At 40.0% G+C, this 14235-nt stretch overlaps 1 protein-coding gene across 2 annotated transcripts in view; it reads left to right on the plus strand.

Annotated features, from left to right (window-relative positions):
- Positions 1-13987: 13987 nt before the first annotated feature.
- The window catches only part of SOCS5 (suppressor of cytokine signaling 5), a 75973-nt gene continuing 75725 nt past the window's right edge, over positions 13988-14235 (plus strand). For both annotated transcript variants that reach the window (XM_063328646.1, XM_063328649.1), the window contains exon 1: positions 13988-14082. The gene's annotated coding sequence lies outside the window, so the exon portion shown is untranslated. The remainder of the gene's footprint in view (positions 14083-14235) is intronic.

Genomic DNA, 14235 nt, shown 5'->3' on the forward strand with positions numbered 1-14235 from the left:
CTTTTCCAAGGCATTAGGACTATTTTAATTGTTTACCTGTAGAAATGGGCTGGGTTTTTTTTCCCCCTCTTAGGTTTATTCTATTCCTTCATTATCAGAAGGACAGCAAGAAAGACTTTGTCTTATATACAGGGATGTTACTGACCACTTTGCATTCAGTTTTTCTTGAGAGCGGCCCAGACTTGCACCAAAATCTCTTATTTAGCAAAGTAAGAGATGTACAGGTTTCAGGTTGTAAGTCTGTTGCACCTGCATGCTTGATCTTGTATCACTCCTATCCTCTGCCCATCTCTCCACAGTGCCTCAGATTCCCCAAATAATCCAGTTCTGGACTAGGTGAGCATCGTTCTACCCTGAGACATTTAGGCCAGGACCCTCCACCAATATCACCATCAAGATTCTGGGCAAGAATGCCTTTGTATTGTCAGTGGACATAAGGAGTATGTGCAAAAATTAAAAAAAACAATGGATTCAATTAAGTAGTTGCACGAAGTAATGCAATGAACCATTTTGCTGTATTTTCCTAATACAAAGCTGTTTAAGTTTCCCAGCTGCAGAAAGAATACCCAGCATGAGAGATTCATTATTCATTGAAAGACAGTAAGCCAAGAGCAGGAGCTGTGGCTCTTTACAATTGGTATGGCAAAACTTAGTTTGTGATAGGAACTCTACACTAAGAATAAGATTCTGGGGCTAATAAAGTCTTTAAAAATCCCCTCAGACAAGTCATTGTTTTCCCTGGAATGAAACTGGTCTTCCTGATCTCCTGTAAGTATATATAGCTTAAAGATGGGCTCTGTTCTGCCATTTACTTTGGATGTTGCTGCCCAGTCACTGACTTACAGGTTGCTTAATACAGCTATCTGGTTCAGCACGGGATCATGCAGGTATCTCTTTTGCTTACAGTATTTTACCAGATCACCGGCTTAGAAAAAAAAAAAGTTGCAGGGTGCAAAATGGAATACTGGTGATGGGAAACCTCACCCTGAATATCATGAGAGAATGAACATGTTGCTGCATCACAGCTGAGGTTTGCTATTAAACAAAAATATTTTTGCTCTCCCAGTCAGCAGAACTGGTTGGGCAATCTGATAAGGCATGATGACAGCCCTTACAAATACCAGAGCCAAGTATTTCTTTTAGTGAGGATTATAAACGTGCCTCATGTGAAGGCCAGTTGATTGTGAACTGCTTCTCTTCCTCCCAGACTGGTGCTTTTATCGAAGAAGTTATCATCTGAAATTCATCAGAAACTGATTTTTCATCAACTTTTATGGGTGGGGGCCATAGTTCACTCTGCAGAACTTGCATGAGGTATACACGTGTTCATCACGTCTGGCTAGCGCCTGCAGAAAACATGAGTTCTCTGTTGACAAGGGGCGCTTCCTTCTGCCGCTTTAGGGCAACAGGAACAGAAGTGTTGATGGGACCTGGAAGAATTTGTTTGAAACCTTGCCAAGAAACTGAAGGAAACGCTGAGTGTATTCTCCATGTGGGTATTGCTGGTAAAGATTACTTTCTTACATGATTCATGAAGACACTTTTGACGCTTATTTTTTTGCCTTGCTGATGTTCATTTGTGATAAATAGTGAGTGGATTTTTTTAGGCACCACTGAATTGATGGCCAAATAACTACCTAATTAAGCAGAAATTTCCAGATTAGCTTTCTAGTAGAAAAGCTGTAGAAACTGCTTCTGCTTCCTTTCTGTCTCTCTCTTTGCACTGAAAGATGCAGACTGAACTGAGCAATGCTAGCGATTCATTAAGCATAAACGCTTCCAGCAAATGCACTTACTATGTGCTCGTCTGCCAAGTGGTACTGGGAAAACAAATGTTGAGATATTTTTTTTTTTTCTGCCTCATCATGGTTGTGATGATTAGATATCAGTATTTTTAACTGTTTCAGGTCACATGCAAACACACAGAACTCACAGTTGCCATTTTCTACTGGCTAATGGGTCTCATCACAGGCATCTTAAATATATCGTTATCAGTCCAATCTTCAGGAAATCATTCCTTGCTTTAATTTTCTGTTACTCCTTTTGCTGCCACAGAAGGTAAAGACTAAGTTTATACAGCTCCCAGATTGTGTCATGGACATTTACTGTTCTGGTATGTTTACTACTGTTGGTAAGACATCAGTGCGACTGAGACTATGTGTGACAAAAGGCACAGCTCTCAGGGATTTGGCATCTAGCCCAGTCCAACTGTCATCTTTTATTGATTAAAATATTTAAATGCTAATTGGATTAAGCAAAGACACTACTCTGCTGTCTTAAATCTCTGTCTATGGAAGGCTTTGTAAAAATTGATGACATGACATTTCAGTGATGAATAGCTTCCTTCTACGACTTCCAAAATCATTGTTTCCTAAAGGATGGGAAGTAAGCGAAAGTGATATAAGGAAAGAGTTAGTCAACTGATTTTCAGATTTTTTGTTTGTTTTGTCTTGGTTTTTTCAGCTAGTCCCTACTTACTAAGGTTTCCCAGACATTTTTAAAAGGTCAGGCATGTTTTCTGTATGCAGCAGTATCAGCCTGAATTTGCAGAGAGCCTGAAGCAGTGACTGAGAATCAGTTGCTCTAAGCTTAAAAGAAATCCTTGTTTGGATAACAAGTTATTGGTAACATTAATTGCTGCTGTTCTCATCAGAACACGTAAAATCTAAATTCAGAAACTCACCAAACCGTCACAGTTTCCAGCCTATGTTAGGAATAGTGGATGGGTAAGGAGACCAATATGGGTTTACCTAGATTTGGTAGAGCTGCAGTGAAGAGGAAGAAGGGGACATGGTGCACTCACTCCATGTAGCATCCTGCAGGGCTGTTGTGGAGGCTCTGGGCAGAGACACTCTGTGTGCCTGTCCTGGTGGTAGCTAAGAAAAAGTGTCTGCTATCAAGGGTAGCAGAATTCAGGCTTTAGGAGTCAAAATGTTCAAATTTAATGTCTGTCTAGATTCTAAAACATTACAAATAGTGAACTGTGTGAGTGAAGCTTTGAAGCTTCTAGGAAAACTATGTAGAGAACAGTGAAAGCAATTGATTCTTAAGGTTTTGCTGGTAATACTCGCCTCAATTTCTTTGTTTTATCCAGATTTTCTACTGTGATTACCTCTCTGCACCTGGCTAACGTACAGGCTTATGTTATTGCTGAACTTCGAGTAAATGCAGCATTAATAGTTGCACTGAGTTAAAAATAGACAACCAGGTGTTATGGTACGTAAAGAAAAAAGCCTTAGTTTTTAAAGACTGTCACAGACATCCATTATAAAAGAGAAAACTTTTTAAATTTTTTATCTTAGCTAAAAACAAATGATCATGCGAATATTAAGGATATAAACTAGCTTGCGATCATCATGTCTCTTTATTCCAGAAAAGATTTCTGAAGATTGGGCTTTTTTTCAGAAACAGCCTTGTGCCAGGGATAATTTTTAGAAAGGTTGTTAAGTTTATTTAAGCAAATAATTAAAAGTTTCAAATCCTTCGCATATAAGACTATGCATATCAAGGTCATGAAGATTGTTTGGAGGTGAATATAGAGGTTAACCAGGTTTTGACAAGTGCGCCTGTCACATGCTAACTGTGAAATGCAATTTTAGAAGGACTGCTCTACCATAAAGTACCATATGCTCTGCCTTTATTCCTGCCTTTATGTTTGTAATGAAAAATCAGTGCTTAGATTGAGGGAGGAAATTGTAGTATTAGCAACAGTAAAAGTGTCTTCTGTCATTGAGCACTCGGTAAGCGTTAATTTTCCATCACAACTCCATGCAAGTTAGATAAATAAGAACCGTTCAGCTCATTTGTCCAAGGCATCTGAGGAAGTTGGTGTCAGGTTGGGGTTAGAACTCATTTAAAAAAACTATGGCATATGTAGATTGCTAGGAGATAGCTTGTCTTTGTGTGTCTTTTGTATGTGTAAGACTTTTGTGACCAGGGCAGACTAAGACAAGAGTTGGATGCAAGAACCCCTTTAATGAAGGAATTGGTTAATTTGGAAAACAAATAGAGCATAGTTTTCATATGGGATTTTTTTTCCCTTCCAGGTCAGTTCAAACAGTTTTCCATAACATTTTATGTGTCGGTATGTGCATATATGCAAGTTTCACCACCAGTACTTAAAACTTTGGGCTACACATCTGTTTTATTTGCGTAAACACTTTCTCTGTATAATTATTCAACTTTCAGCATGGATTAAAGTTAGGCAGGAAATGTGATATTTATTGAACATTTCACACATAAAACTATCTATCAGCTTAACTTATTCTTCTTTGGGCACCTATGGGTTTTATTATTTCAGTTCTGCCAAAGATTAAGGCATATCCAGGTTGTTGTAGGGCAACGTTTTATCAAGAAGATGGGTCAACAGGATTATAGTGCATTGAGGAACACACAACTATATCTCAAAGTACACTTGCATGTGAAAAATGTTTTATTTATAAAATTGCCACAACTAAGAATGCTGAAGAAAGAGCAGGTATTAAAATAAATCGATACTATGATAGGAAAAACCACCCAAAACATCTATAGAAGATAAACTTCTGATTTAAATCCAGGTTAACGGTCAGATTTTGCCATTCTTCTTTATTAGAATAGTATCTTTTTCTCCAAGTGTTCCTCCTATTTTGGTTCAGATGTGCAGATATTTAAAGGTAATTAGGGACCTAATTGCCATCGAATTGGTTTCATTGACAATGGGTGATCACATCAAGCTGTGTAATAACTGTGTAATAAGGTACTGTACAGTATGAATAAGGTACAAAATGTGGCATATTAGTGATGGTATATTAAAAATGCCACTTGTTCTGTCTCATTTAGAATTTATATCTGATTTACATCTGCACTGTTATTGCAGATTTCCTATAAAGCTTTAATAAAAATTCGGCTTGCCACTAGAAGGTAAATAGCAATACAATAGCAACTGATCTTTTCCCTATGCATAAGGATCTGGAGAGACTGTTTCATGCCGGGGATCTTAAGAAACAGCATCATTTTACCTTGTTTGTTCTGTATTCCCTTCAGAAAGTGGCAAACAGGACTTCTGAACTGGAATTTCCAACTAATGATAAATAAATTACTTTCGCAGGAGGAATAAGTCCACTTAGCTGCATTTCTGCTAGTGAATTGTAGGAACTACAAGGAATAGTAAAATACAGGAACTGTAGGAATAGCAAGGAAAAATTGCCTTGCTATTTTTCCAGTGGGCTATGAGTTCCAAAGGGCAGCTTACAAGACAGCAGTTTCTGAAGCACTGTGGCATGCTTGTTTTGCCACACCAGGTGGGAATTTTAGCTTGCACCCTAATTCTGCCCGCCAGAAAGGATAGTGGACGGTGTAGAAGCAGATTATATCAATCCTATATATTCTGGCTATTCATAGGTGGAATGCTAGCTGGGGAGACCTGGCTGTTTTTTTGTTTGTTTTGATCAAAGCATCTTTTTGAAATTAACTTGTAGAATCCTTTGAAATGGGACAGAATCCTCAGGAGCAAGGATTAGGGGTCTGGATCCTCAAAGGTGTGTGGTCATTCAGCTCTTACTGAAATCTGGGTAATGCCTGAGTGTCTTTGGGGATAGGTAGTTAAATTTGTCTTCTGTCGGCTTTGTTAGTAGTTGGGATGAGTTCGTTTGGTTTTGGTTTCTTGTGAGGGGATGAGTAGGTCATTTTAGATTCTGGCTAGTAGAATGTTACAGTGGCATTATGCTGCGAACAGTAAGAAAACACCTTCTCTGTTTTTTGTTGGGTAGCTATGAATTAAATACGTTTATCGTTTAGTAAGAATTTTAGGAGACTGCAAGGTGCTAACAAGAGGTGAGAACAAAGCTGTGAAATAGCTGTTTCTCTTGTACAGATTCGCCAAACATAACACAAACATGCCACATATGGTAATCAGTGTCTGGCAATTGTTTTTACTGTTAGTGCCATCAAACTGTGATTCAGAATCTGTTTCCATTTAATTCTTGATCAGCATGAGAACATTCTTCCTTGGATTTTGGATCTTCTTGCAAGACTGCAGGAATGGCACTGGTGACTGTCCTGCTGTTTGTCAACACTGAGCAATACCAGGCATTTTCGTCCACAAAGTGATTTTTTTAAATGTTCAACCTGAGTTTAATATTCTAAAATACTATAAGTCTGGATAAAAGTTCACAGAAGTATCATTCTTAACTTCTGAGAACAGCTCTGAAATGAACTGCTGTTTTTCAGTAGTCAATATTTAACATGCTTCAGTTAATCAGAAAACCCATATATCACCCACTGTGTATTCCTTTTTCTTATATGATCTGCCTTTTATCTCTAGAATGGAGTTCATGGTGAAAGTCTAACTGAAGACGTGTTCCTCATCTTGGGAATTTGGTACCTAGCAATCTTTACGCATGAAGACCTTAATGCAGCTTAGGTAGCTTCTCACTCAAATTTTTGCTTGTTGAGGATCTCATCCTTCAGTCCCCAACACCCCACAGGCTTTTGTGCAGGAAAGCTGCAGTGCCCATCTCAAGGCTGAAGATCCCATTGCTCATGAGTTGGCCTAACGATGAAGCACTGGAACACTGACATCTCTCTTGTGGAGCCAGCTGCAAATGACTTCACCAAGGTCATGGTGTCTGGGTCATTAGCAAAATCAGCTTTGGGAGCTGGCTCAAAGTCTCCCCTAAAATCTCCCGAAAAGGAGATGACAGTGATACACTGGGACTGTGTAGCTGTTTCTGACTTTTTAATAGCAGGCACTATGATTGAATTCTAGGAATTATTTTACTTCTACAGCTGTGGGCACCCCAGCAGGTTTCAGACCTTCAGTGACTGTAAGAGCAATCTGTTTCGTAAGCTGCTCTTAAACTAGAGGAAGAAAAGTAGGATCTTGCAAACCCTGCTGCTACTGCCAGTACTTGTGAAGCAACATTGAGATGGTCCTTCTCCGGGTACATGCCATCAAATTCTAACACCAAGTAACTAAGTGAGCTCTTGTGCTAGAAGCATTTCTTCAGTGCTTTGGAAAGCCAGTAAGGGTACTGCTAATGAAGAGTATTGGGCTGGCAGCTCTAAAATTGTTATCCTGACTATTAGTCAATATAAATGATTGTACACCACCATATGTAATCTGATTAAAAATTAGTTAGTCATCCAGGCCTATTTATGATATCTTATATACTAGTTATCATTACTATATCCTTCTTTGTAGAATTTGGTCTCAAAATATTTTGGGGTTGGGGTTTTTTGTTTGGTGGGTTTTGGTTTTTTTTTAATACTCAGCTGCTATTGAAGTTTAGATTATGTGACCGTTAGATGGTTCTATGGTGCGTTCAAAGAAGGCGTTAGGGACTCCCAGTCCTGTTAGCATAAGCCAGTGAAGTACATGCCTCACATTCTGTGGTTCAGCTATGGTTGAACCCATTTGCTACTGCCCACCAGCCTAGCCTTCGTCGGCCTGGAGTTACACCAGCACCCACTTATTTTAATCCATTTCTTTTTTTAAATGTAGTTACAATGTTCTAAGGTCAGCATATGAAAACCTCTGCTTTTTCCGTGAGATGTCTGTCAGCCAAAACAAAGAGATCATATTTTGCCAGTGTGATCTATTTCCAGTAGATCAGCAGCCTTGCTATCACAATTATAAAACAACCTCCAATATCACAGTGTGTTTGTTGCAGTTCAGAGTACAGTAGGAATATAGTATGGTCACTGGCAAACATTTTTATTATTTTTGGCTCTGGTTTGTGGACTGTTTTTTCAAATGTAAGGAGTATGCTCATTATTTGATAGCCTCAGCCCCTTCAACAGAAAGTGGAGCTCCTCACTTGTGAGAAACCTTTTTTTCCATCCAGAAAGTGGCACCAGTCTGAAAGTTACGGGTATCCCTGATTTGCTTACAAAACTAATCTGGCAAACCTAGCAGATGACCAGCAGGGCCATCAGCAGCTGCCAGTAAAATATGTATGCTTGGTGGTTAGATCTTAACTAAACAGATCACAGAATCTACCCTTCATACAGACCTTAGCTTCCTGCCAAGTCCCTCCCCCACTGAGAAGTCTGGGCAATAGGAAAATATTTGCAGCATGCCCATGAGGCTATTTCAGTTCAGGGTGAGGTGCCAACTCCTCAATTAAGTACCTCTCACAGAGAACACCCTCCTGCCAATCTCTTTCTGCTTGTAAATGATGGCAGTTGTTTTGTGTGCAAGCTTTCAAGAAGTCTGATTGGGAAATGGTGTCAGAAAAGATAGCATTTCCCTGGCCTGAAAAATCCTGTCATGAAAAAGCTGCAAGTAACTATATAAACTATAATAAAATCATACTATATAAACCCTAATTTCCCCCTAAAAATATTATTTTGAGATCATCTTTGTTACTGGTATAAACAAACCACAGAAAATCTATCATCACTATTTCTGTTACTTGTAAAAGACCCTTGCCTCCCATGTGGAGGGGAAGGTGTTCCCAGAGCCTGAGATAGAGTTCCACCTGTGTACTTTGCAGCTGCTCTCTGGAGGTCTTTCCACTTCTTCAGGTTGGGAGACACTGTGGAGCTACCTGCCAGTTTTCTTCACGGCTCACAGGAGGCACAGTACTACCACGGTATCAAGACTTCTGTCCTGACTCTGAATCTGTCCTTTTGAGTGGTTCACCACTACTCAGTCTCAGTTCTGAAAATGAGATTTGCCTCTTGCACCTTAGCTATAGCATTCCACAGATTTGGTTGTCCATATACATCTAGTTACGTTGCAAACTGACTTAGTGCAACCACTTTCTTCATAAGTATCTGACGCATAGCTGCAAAAAGAAAGGGTATAAGTGCTTAATGACTAGTAGGAGTGATCCTAGAAGGAAAGGTGAAGTATAAATGAAGTAAGGACTGAAGAGGATTTCTGTGCCAAGTCTACAGGGCTGCCCATGGTCACAGCAGCACAGGTGCAAATCAGAAACTGTAAACACCGAGCTCTTGAGCTGTGGTCTTCAAGCCTGCATTGTCTTCCTGTTCGTACCAATAGGAAATTCAATACTGCATCTGAAATCCTGAAAATGTTATCAGTAAGTCAGACACACTCTTGGTAGCTGTAGAGGTAAACTGTCCACACATAGAGGTGCTTTACAGCTGAGATGCTAAGAAGCAGATAAACTCAGTTTCCTCCAGTTTCAGAATAAAATTACCTTTAACATTCTGAACGATGCAATTTTCTGATGGACGAGAAGCTCAACATGAGCCGGCAATGTGCACTTGCAGCCCAGAAAGCCAAGCGCATCCTGGGCTGCATGAAAAGAAGCGTAGCCAGCAGGTCGAGGGAGGTGATTCTGCCCCTCTGCTCTGCTCTGGTGAGACCCCACATGGAGGTCTGTGTCCAGTTCTGGAGCCCTCGGCACAAGAAGGATGTGGACGTGTTGGAATGGGTCCAGCGGAGGGCCACGAAGATGATCAGAGGGCTGGGGCACCTGTGCTACGAGGACAGGCTGAGAGAGTTGGGGTTGTTCAGCCTGGAGAAGAGAAGGCTCCAGGGAGACCTTATAATGGCCTTCCAGTACCTAAAGGGGACCTACAGGATGGATGGGGAGGGACTCTTTATCAGGGAGTGTAGTGATAGGATACAGGGTAACGGCCTCAAACTGAAAGAGGGGAAATTTAGATTGGATACCAGGAAGAAATTCTTTGCTGTGAGGCATTGGAACAGGTTGCCCAGGGAAGCTGTGGATGCCCCATCCCTGGCGGTGGCAGGCTGGATGGGCCTTTGAGCAACCTGGTCTAGTGGGAGGTGTCCCTGCCCATGGCAGGGGTTTGGAACTAGATGGTCTTTAAGGTCCATTCCAACCCGAACCATTCTATGATTCTGTGAACGCCCAGAAACAATCATTCAGTTCATGAAGATAAGGTGACATTTTAAATGGAAATTTTGTTTTGACAAGCCTTTTTATTCCTATAGCTAGGAATTTAACCCAAATTTATCCAAGTAATAAAACACTACTTTAATATTCTGAATGTTGGTATTGTATTTGAATTCCAATTTGCACCTAAATGTAACTTAACACTAATCAGGAATCAAAAAGAAATAAACTGTAAGAAATATCAGTTACCTTTTTCTATCATCATAAAATATAAACATTAGAAATCTGAATAAATGTATGTCACGTTAAATAAGTTCTTGTGTATATAGAGAACGTATCTTGCTGATGCGCAAAAAGAAGACCCAGTTTAATGTAGAGGCCACATTATGCTGCAAATGAACACTAGATTACTAATCAATGAGAAGTCCAACTTTTTTCGTGAAGTAACAAAAACATGGGAACGCAAAATGATAAGCTATTCGAGGCAGGAATTTCCATTTGCCAAATTAAATCATAATTAAACCAGTTATTCAAATTATTAATCAGCGTATTTTGAGGCACAGTTTATGCATGTCTGGATCACAAGTAGGATTTTTTGTAAGGAGGAAAGCAGGCAGGTGTATTTTTGCACATTCCAAATGATTCAAGCTGCCAAGGATTTGCATGGAGTAAGTACTGGGGCCATAAACAGAGAAAGCTTTAGCTAAGCAGTGCTTGTATAGACATAAAGTGTAGGGTTGAAGGGAAAAAAAGGAAGTTCTACTGGAGAGAAGAAAATCATCTGGTTTGTTTAAACGTCTTTCAAGCAAATAAATGCACCATGAGTTTCAGTTGTGAACAAATCTCAAGATTAAGTCTGTAAAATTTGGATTAAGTTTGTCTGACTTTGAGTACACATATTTCCTTGGTAGAGCTTACATAGTGTTTACGTGAACCGCTATAATAATTGACTTCAGTGGGAATTCGGAATGCTTCAAGGAGAACAGCTTTGCCCCTTACTAGGCCGTCAGCTTTCAGCTATCTAGCTACAGAAGTAAATGTTACTCTGTCACTTTTGATGGATATCTAGAGTGACCAGCTCCGGACTGTTTTATGCCACAGAGATAACTACTTTCACATTTCATGCTCCTGAAACTACCTTCCTAAGAAGCTACTGTTTTTACTTATGCCTTTAGGGATGAGTATTTGCTGTTCTGGTTTACCTCGCTGGGCAGTAAGAACTCACAGCATTTTTTCTTTATTTATTCTTTTTATTATTATCTCCCATTTTATTTCCTTTTATTCAACACAACATCCAAGACTCTGAGAAAAACAGATCTTTTCCATAAAACAGCTGGAGAATAACTTATTTACATTAGAAGGGTAGTAAGTGGTGCTTATAAAGGGAAAACCTGTCAATATCCTTGATGGTTATCATCTCATCATGACCTTCACCAAGACAGCACCACTGACTGTACTTAAAAGGACAGAGATGAGCTTTTACTGGAAAGGAAATATCTGACCTATAGAAAACTCCGCTCAAAAGGGATTTATGGTTGTAATGCGACAAATGAGCTGTACAGCCCAAAGAGCCAGTGGGAACTGCAGGTGTACATTCCAACCCTTGAAGAGGGCTTTAATGAAGAAACCTGCAGTTACACCATGGGGTTACTCTGAAGACTCAGTAGTTCTAAGGGGAAGTGGGAGTTTGAATCCAGATCTGCCCTTTTCTCTTTCCATTTATTCAAGAAAGTGAGGATTCTACTCGGGGTTCAAATTTGTGACTCAAGTACATTTCCAGCCTTGAACCATTCACCTGGATCTGAATATTGCTGAGACTTTACCAGGTTTGAGCTCTGACCAATTTCAGGTCCAGTCACAATGTGATAAATTTCTAGGGTTAAGCTTGATTTGTTTAATGGTTTGTTTTACTAATTGCAAATCAAGGCACAGTTGCGTGTCATTCTAAGTGTGAAGTCCTACAATATTTGTAAGGTAATTTTTCAATATTTCGACAAATGTCATGGATTTATTACATAGAAAAAATCAAATAAACTCTGAAAAATCAAACTGGAATCCCAAGTTTACAAGTAGTGAGTGTGCTGAGGTGAAGGGATGAGAAAACAGGTCTCCCGTGCACACTGTGGCAGTAGAGGAACCTGTTCCCAAACATTTGAATTACCACGAGAGCAAAATCAAATTGACACACAGAAGCCATGATCGCTGAATGAAATAAGAGTCATGGCAGAAGTGCTAGATAGATCATTATTTTCAGTTTCACAAATAAAAGGCTGCAGCCCAGAAAGCAGTGATAAAAAAGAACGAGCATTTATTTCAAAGGAAGAAAAATTCCCAGGATTAGAGAAACTGAGCAGAAGGAGATGCAATTTATTTAAGGAGGGTTTTTTTTTGAGTAAAGCAGTTTTCACATTTTCCATAAGGTACCTTCCTTTTGTACATCTTCCCAGCAGCTTATCTGCCACATTCTTCATTCAAATCCTTCCCTTAAGTCATCACTGCGGTAGCGCCTGCCTTTACCAACTATTAGCAATGTTACAGTAATATCATAGCCTTAAACTTGCCAAGAACTGAAGAGCTTGCCAGGGCAAAAACAGAGGTAAATGCCAGATGAACTTAAGAAAAGAAAGGGAAAGCACAGTCAGACTAAGTACAAAGGAGGAGTCTGCAAATCTCTCTTCTCATCACCCACTAAATGTTCATCTTTTAAAACTGCTCCTAGATTTTTTTTTTAGTCTCAAGATCACTGGCCATGACTACTGTCTGACCTGATGTATGACCTGATTCAGTGAACACTTTGGCACCAGCATCACTTTAATCATGCTAGTCAAGGCAAGCTCCATTTGAACAGAGATAACACGTACATGTAAACACTTACAAGATCTTTAGTCTCAAGTTGTCACACATAATTGAAGGGGAAGCATCTTAAAAGGGGGCTCTGGAATAGATTATCGGAATGGAAGATAAACAAAATTGTGTATGTCAGTGTTTGTTCTTATTTTCATTTCATTAATGACAATATGTTTGTAACTACTTGCTGATTTTCTCTTCACATGGAGATAGCTTTTTTAGTTGATCTTTAAATACTGACTCATAGAGAACCCCTACTAAAAGGCCTATCCTTGACATACTTTCAACAAAAGAAATAATAGGACTTCCTACCCTACTGCTGTGTGAATATCCAGAATTTAAAAGATAATAATAGCAATGGTAGAACTAATGTGTGCAATGGATGTCCAAAGGAAGATGAAGATTTTAAAGCATACAAATGTAATCTGTGGGAGTAGAGTTCAGATTATTTATCATCCATGTTATTAAAAATGGAGGAAAAGAAATTAAAACTCTGGGCAGTTTTGGAAGCAGGACCTTTTCAAAAAGAAACAAAAATTTTCCATTAAAAAGATTCTTTATGGATCTGGCCTGGCAGACTCATGAGTTAAAATATGCCATTATAGCAACATGATATCTCATTAAGTAAAAATGATTTCTCAAGAAGTAGGAATATGGTGCTGTTCAGAAAAGAGGAAACCAGCCAGCCCCTGGATGCATCCTTTGTATCAGGAATAGCTGGTTTTCCTGGCCTTGGGAGGCAGGTGCTAAAATCTTACAGCTGAGAGCTGTAAGGCATATTTCATGTACTGCAGGAGACAATGGATGGAGAAGCTTCTGAAGCGGTTCATAGCTAGGAAATGGCAACTACTGCCCAAGGGCCCTCCTGCCCCATCGCAGGATGGGGACATCACTGGTCTGAATGTCCTGCTGAGCCCTAGAGCGTCCCCAAGATGTTGGCACCAGCAGCCCCAGATGGCTGACTCCTTTTTGCATCTGACATTAAAACTGAGGCAAGAGGAGGCTGTGAGAGCCTTCCTCCGCAGCCCTGCTAGAACAGGACATCCTAGGTTTAGGACCTTCTGACAGGAAAAAGGACTCCTGTTTACAGCAACTTGACTAGCAAGGGAGCAGGTAGAAAAGAACCCTGTTAGCACAACTTTCTCCTAGTTGAATGATATGGAAATTTATCTCCTTTGGGGAAAGGCTCTCTTTACACAACACTCACAAAAATTTCCATCAGAAGGTGCAGATCTGTGTGAAACCTGGCTCTGTTTATTTACAGCAGTTTGAGCCAGAAAAATCCAAACACCCTTGATCTCAACAACTTACTTCCCATTACAGAGAAGGCTTTCTGCCAATACTGTCTAGGATGGAGAAATGAGGAAGAGGCAAATCTGGGGGAGGCATATTCATACACCAGTGGGAGAGCAAAACAGTGGAGGTAAGAGCAGCGCGGTGCCAGCCAGACGGGCTTGCCTGGAGCTGAGAAAGGCACCCCATAGGTGCCTTTGCTTAAAGCACAGCTTGCCATGCCTGCGGTACCCCTGCCTCCCCCCCTCATCCCCCAGCCTGTTAGTGAGATTGCGTGAGGCTT

Source organism: Chroicocephalus ridibundus, chromosome 3, assembly GCF_963924245.1.
Source record: "Chroicocephalus ridibundus chromosome 3, bChrRid1.1, whole genome shotgun sequence".
NCBI lineage: Eukaryota > Metazoa > Chordata > Aves > Charadriiformes > Laridae > Chroicocephalus > Chroicocephalus ridibundus.